Source organism: Alosa sapidissima, chromosome 10 (assembly GCF_018492685.1).
Source record: "Alosa sapidissima isolate fAloSap1 chromosome 10, fAloSap1.pri, whole genome shotgun sequence".
Taxonomy (NCBI): Eukaryota; Metazoa; Chordata; class Actinopteri; order Clupeiformes; family Clupeidae; genus Alosa; species Alosa sapidissima.
The window spans coordinates 10,981,221-10,988,187 of record NC_055966.1 but is presented as its reverse complement, the minus strand read 5'-3'; the positions used below and the strand labels follow the sequence as shown (position 1 = coordinate 10,988,187).

The following is a 6,967-nucleotide window of genomic DNA, read 5'->3' as shown; positions in this document are numbered from 1 at the left end:
GAGCAGGCCCATAGAGAGGCCTGCGGATGATCACCAATCCTGGGAGGGAAAGGGACAATGCTGGACACCGGTGACAGCCGAAGGTGAGAAACAGTCAGCGCAGTCAATCAATAATGGCCTTTTCACCACTCCTTGAGACACACACACACACACACAGAGACACACACACACACATAGAGAGACACAGAGAGAGAGAGAGAGAGAGAGAGAGAGAGACACACACAGTGAGAGAGAGACACACACACACACACACACACACAAAACTGCCTGCCTAAATATGTGTCACTTCCCTGAAAGGCAAAGTCACCTTCCGTTGTTAAATTTGAAATTAGATGTTTTTTTCTCCCCACCACCCACTTCTTACAATGTAGAGCCGGCACTCAAAGAAACGCTACTTGCCAATTTAATTTGGGGCAGACAGTCAATTAGTCAAATTTATATATTCACCTCTATGAAAAGAGTGTGTCTGCATTCTGAAAGACATCCAACATAAGGGAGGGTTAGGGTAAGATGGTGTCTCTAGGCAAGATGCCCACTGTGGTTCCTTATGTCTTGTTAATGAGCTCTCAAACATTGCAATGCCCCGTAGTCTGAGCCAGCATTGCAATTAATAGCCATTTCTGTGAAATTCTGCAGTATGATGGTGTGATCATACATTTCCTATATCTTTTTTTAAATGCAATTAATTCTTGTACAGATTTTCCAACATTTTGCTCGATATTAAATGCTTTTAGAGAATGTGTTAATGACATAACTTATGGTATACAGCATATCCCTCATACTTTTGCAATCACAGATGGAGACCATTGAAAAAGGATGAAAAAAGGAAGGTTTTGTACCTACTTCATTCCCAATTTGTGCAACTTATATATCACCTCATACTTTCTGTTCCATTTTGGCTAATCATAGTTTACGTAGTCAACATTTGTGGACTTTCTCCTGTAATAACAATCTCTTTTTTTTTCAATTAATTACATTTTGAAGTAGTTCCAACATCTCACATCTTTAATCACTTCAGTTTAAGTCATGGATAATACTTCATATTTCAGGTATCGGTATAACACATGAGTGAGCCGACCATCAAACCCCACACTACCTTGTTCTGGAAGATAGCAGATTACAGCAGTGTACTGTGTTCATATCGCTGGTTTTAATTTAATGCTATGTCTTCCCTACAACAGGGAAGAAAATGTCAAAGAAACTGTATTTGACCCCAAAAATGCTTTACCCTCAAGAAATGCTTTTCCCTTTGAACAACTACCACCCCCAGGTCTAGCTTTGTTTTATTCAATTATCCCAAAATAATATCCCCAATATTACACGTGTACCCTTTCCTATATGTTATGGTGAGGAATAATTGAGGGAGGAAGTGAAAGGGAGATACGAGATTAGATTCATCCAGTTCGGTTAACAGGCCGACACTAAAACTATATCTTGACTAAAGGCAATTAACCTCTCATGACCGGCAATGGGATGGTGGGATGAATATATAGAAATTTTGGTCGGCCCTCGTGAGGGTATCAGTTGAAGCAAAGCCACGAACCAGAGAAATACAAAATTGTGTGACTTGCTGTGACTAATAAACCTTTTTTGAAAACCATTGCTAAAATGATGTAATGAGCATGCGACTTTCAGTCCCACATGAGCATATATTCTTGATAAGAAACAGAAGGCAGTCTAAGGGATCTTCTTCCAAGGGAAGTCTATAGGTAAGCTATTTAGGAAGGCATCGAGGGGAAACAAACAATTAGGTGATTTTTTGTTGTTTTAGGTGATTTCCCCAATGTTTTTCATATGTTGTCATACTGAGACAACAATAGTACCCTGATTAAATTGATGATTAAAGATAGCTCAAAAAATCAAATTGATGATTAAAGATAGCTCCTTTTGCTGCCTTAGAGGATATGCCATATTTTTGTCTGCAATACCAGGGGCGTCGGACTGGGGGTAAAACCAGTACTGATTAGCAGGACCCCAAGGGGAGGGAGGGCCCTTGAAAAGTCTGGAATATATTTTATTATATTTATTATGGGGGCCCATCAGAACTGCCCATAGGGCCCAGGATCTTGTGCTACACCCCTGTGTAATATAATGAGTTTGTCGCTATCATCTCAAGAGTAGGGAGCATCCCTGTCTCCTACATGAGAATGATGGCTAGCAATCACAAGTCCCCTTGATTGAGCTTTGTGGTGTGGACCCTTCGTGCTTTCTAAGTGTCATCAGGTGGGCATCCCCTTTCATAGATGTTTCGTCAATTTCAGCCATCAACACCTATGGGGGGCTTCAGCCCACAACACCTATCGGGGGCTTCAGCCCACAACACCTATGGCGCGCTTGACGGCCCACTCCCCCGTAGCCCCTCACACAGTAAAATTCCAAGAGTTAAAATGACAGAGTAGACTGTTATTGACTCTATTAGAGTTACATTTACTACAGTTGGAGTAAAATGTACTCTAGCATATTAGTTAAAAAACAGAGTTAAAATCACAAGAGTTAATCATCCACCCCATTTTCTCATTTGGACGCCATTTTAGAAATTTCTATGGAGATGTTTGCCTAATTATTATTTGGATATTATTCATAAAAAATCAAGTGTTTTCTTCTGGTTTATTCCAAAGTCATTCGGTAGCTTTAAGATTTTTTTCTGGACTAGGCTACTAAAAAATTACTTGCAAGTTTGTAGGCTAGCATGTGCTACAGTAAAATAGGCAAATACTGCTAAGCTATCACCCATAAACCAGGCTATAAACGGAGTCTCTGTTATCAAGCCTATAGCTGTTCACAAAGAATAGTCAAAGCGAACAAACATTATAATAATAATAATAATAATTATTATTGTATGTTTGTTACATGCAAGTGTGTAAGGGCTCAGACAAATTACTAACTTATCTTTTACTGTCTATGGGTGGAACGTGCCCTCTGGCATCTCACGTCAGAGACGAACGTTAGTAGCCTATCACCCACTTCCTTCCATTTGAGAGAATGCAGCGACGCGACGGAGCCTGGTTAGAAGAATCTCTCTGAAGTGCAGTTGAAGGTGAGTAGATGTTCATCTAAAATACACTTACTAGAGATTTATTTCACATGTTCCGTAGTATGCCTCGAAAATGATAAACGATAAGCGGTGATGCGAAAGAGCAGTGTAACTTAACGTAAATGTATGGTCAAGATATCATTCTGAAATGTGTTGACCTTCAGGGGCTAACGTTAACGTTAAGTTAACTGCTAACGAAGGTTGAAAGTTAACATGAACGTTAACGTTACCTCTGTGTGACATGAGCTACATGTCAATTCGTGCTCCTGTATTGTACAATGCTATACGTTTTTTTTTTTTTATCATGTTAATATTTACTCAACCAAACATGATACCAGTATAATCGTCTTTAATGGTCAACATTGACTTGGTTAGCCTATCAGCCAACGTAGCTCTCATTGGCAGCTTAGCATAATGCAAATCAGATATCAAATAAAGGCTATGGTTAGCTTAATGAGGTAACAGTAATGTTAGCTACTTAACATTAACGGTCATTAATAGGGCAAATTAGCTTAAAGTTCATGCTCTACCAAAAAGCTTGTTTCACGTAAAACAGGCATCCATAAGCATGAATTTGGCTTTAACAAGTTGGTCATTTCAAAACTAGCTGCATTCATTTACTATCAAGGACATACATGTGCACGTGCCACATTTACTAGTTTAGTCAGTGTCACGGAGATAGTTGTTACCTGTTTTAAAAAAAGTGTTTTAAAAGTAGTGTTGATTTTGTCTGAATGTTTGATTTTATGTTTTCTCAGGATGTTGGTGAAAGTTAAATACCAGGCAGACCAGATACATTAAAATGGTGGAAACTGATGCCACTCTAGAGGATTTCTTTAACCAAGGTACTGATTTATTCAATTGTTGCATTGTTTAAGTCTATTGTCAGTTTTTTTTTGTAATGTTATGTTAATTTTTATTTTAGTGTTCATGAAATTTGATATTGAAGCCAAACACCAAGCTGGGCTAAAATGTATGATGAGTTTGGTACAGAAGATTGACAACTATGTGTCTGAAGATGTGGTGAAGGATCCAAATTGTGGTGTATTAAAGCTGAAGCCTGCAGAAGATGATGGTGAGTTGTAATATGGAATGTAGTTAAAACTTGGTACAAGTTTTGTGAATATATCAACAGCTGTTGCAACACATTGTTTTGATGGAATTCCACTCTGTGGGGTTTGTGGATGTTGATTATGTCCGTCTTTGAGCTTATTTAGTGTTTAAAAATATCAGCCATCAAAGACTACATGACATACAGCCGTCACAGGTACTGGACATGACTATATTACTGATTTATTCTGTCCTCTGCTTTGTAGTAGATGCATTATGTGATTCAGATGACACCACTGCCTTGTCTCCAAATAAGCCCAAGGGAGATGATGGGGTAGAGCAAGTAAGTGGCATTTTTTCCCTAGTTAAATATTGGTAAAATCTTTATGCTGCCCGTTAACACAAAGGTAACCTAAACTGAAACCCACACTGAGGTATTTTTTTTCTTCAAAAAAATTCCACACACTCAGATCTGTGCAAAATGATCTTTTTATTCTAGATTTCAGTCATAGACCCTCTTCAGGAATCCTGAAAAAGGCCTATGATCGAAAGCTATATAAAAAGATAATGTTGCACAGATGTGAGTGTGTGGATTTGTCATGCTGTGCTTGACTTTTGACTTTAAATCCCAGCATCTCAACCACCAGATGAACAGTATTATTTGTCTCAATGATTGAACTTGAAATGAAACCATGTCATAAGTATTTCTGCATACAAATTGTAATGAATCTGTTTAAGATCAAATACATTGTTTACAGTGCACTGAATTTCACATTGATCTCCATTTCTCAAGGTCACCGAGAACTGTCGGTACAGGGGGAAAAAAACAAAACAAAAAAACAATCGGATTCACTTAGCTCGAGATGCTGCAGCCAGGAAGCTACTGCGCTACACTCTAGGGGCATGTTCCTGAGCCCCAATGTTCATGACCCCAGAGTGTAGCGCTGTAGCTGCACAGTCGCTTTAGCTGCTGGCTGTAGCAACTCGAGCTATGTAAAACCGATTGTTTTCGTTTTACATACTCGGTGACCCAAGAAATGGAGATCTATTTGGAAAATCGCTGGATTTCCCCTTAATGCTGAAACTCACCCTAGTTTACACTGTTTTATAGGAACATTTCTATGATCCAGCCAGCGGATCAGGGTACCTGGCCTGACGCATTAAAACAATTCAGAGGAAAGCCTCAGGAACCACAAAGTCCAGCACACAATGAACATAATCTAGGACGAGCTTCTGAAGATGTGCCCGAGCCAGTCCTGAATGAAGAACAGCTGAGAGAGGCGGTATCTCTAATGAAGCATTCTTCTGATGAAGAAGTTGTGCGGCTGAAGGTGAACGTTTGATTATCGTCAGAAAAAATGGTCCATGACCCTCAATCACCTCATATGCTTGCAACATTCTCTTGATTCGTGGATGTAATGGCATCAGATTGAGCAAGACTGTGTTACTGTTTGGTGAGATTTCAGCGAATCTTCTTGAGAGGTGGTCAACTATGTTCAAAGAGAAGACTATTAAACAGAGTAAAGGTCTTTCTTCCTCCAGCATCGAACTGCAAAAAAGGATCCAGGTAGCAGAATCACCACATGGGCTGTGTCCCGGTAGAACACTCAGATTAAAGTGTGGTGAGACTGGGTGTTTCAGGGACATTTGGCTTTTAGAAAACATTTGGAAAGGTTACATGAGTATAGCGTTAATAATGTTCATGTTTTGGAAAATAACTGTAGTGAACACAGAAGTAATGATTTGGCGGTAGATTTTGATACAGTGGTTCCTGTTATGCATTCTGCTGTACATGAGATACAGGTTAAGGAAACTTCAGTTTTTTGAGTGATAAGCAAAGTGTTGAGGAAATGAATCATACTTTAAGTCATCTTAAATCTCTTCTAGGCCCCATCCATTGGATCTTGCCTTAGGTATGAGCTACACCAGGCGCGTAACTGAAGCGTTCCGTTTGCAACGCGTAAAATAAATTTTAAATGAATGGTCTATTTTTTTCGAACGTACGCGCCACTATCACGTCTGGTGTAGCTACCTCCATTGATTATAGTGGCGGCTAATTGTTGCAGCAGACGCTATGCGAACGTAACGCTTTAGTTAGGCGCCTGGTGTAGCTTCACTGTTAGAATGTGTGGACTTAAACATGTCGGTGATGCTAGAATGTTTCAGTACAGACTGTAGAGTGAGTAAAATTGGTATGTAAGCTAATGTATCACTAACAACAACTTGATATTATGTTCTAGTGGCTTTGTTCCATTTGATGCCAAATGTGTTGTACATGCATTTACAAAAGGAAAAAAAATTGAAACTTTTTATATTGTATATTGATACATTAACTTAATATTTTGTAATAAATATTTTTTCAATAATTTGTCTGTATGTCCTTCAGATTTTGTAGAACTTCATAAAGACAAGCAAAATGGTGACTAGCAAGAGTAGCTGGGAATAAACTCTGAATAGAGATAAACTAAGATTACCCCATTAAGAGTTAAGATGACTCTGGAAAGAGTTGTTGGCTTATAGAGTAAATTTTTCTTTACTCCCTGTGGAGTTTATCTTGGTGATTTTCCAACTCTCTATAGAGTAAATTTAACTCTGAAAAATGTGCTCTGGGAGAAGAGTCAAATTTACTCTCTGTGGGGTGGGACCAATGGGTCTCTATGACAGAGTCAGAATCGACTCTATTAGAGTCGAAAACAACTGTCAGTTTTACTGTGCAGGCTCCACAGCCACTGCTCTATGATGTCTCCTTTCTTCTGAGTGGGTTATTCCAGTGCTCATGGCAGTTCAGCCAGAGATACCTGGATGCTGCCTCTGCTTGTTAACCACAACCTTTACCCTCCTCTGATTTCAAGTCTGGACAGGGCGCTCCAAAGTGACTGACTG

The 6,967-nt window shown here is 39.2% G+C and overlaps 1 long non-coding RNA gene across 1 annotated transcript; it reads left to right on the top strand.

The window, feature by feature from the left end:
• Positions 1–2,913: 2,913 nt before the first annotated feature.
• LOC121721483 lies at positions 2,914–6,450 on the top strand. Its single transcript, XR_006034839.1, has 5 exons — positions 2,914–3,037; positions 3,793–3,879; positions 3,960–4,109; positions 4,351–4,427; positions 5,196–6,450. It is a non-coding gene; the product is annotated as an uncharacterized LOC121721483 (long non-coding RNA).
• The last annotated feature ends 517 nt before the right edge of the window (positions 6,451–6,967 follow it).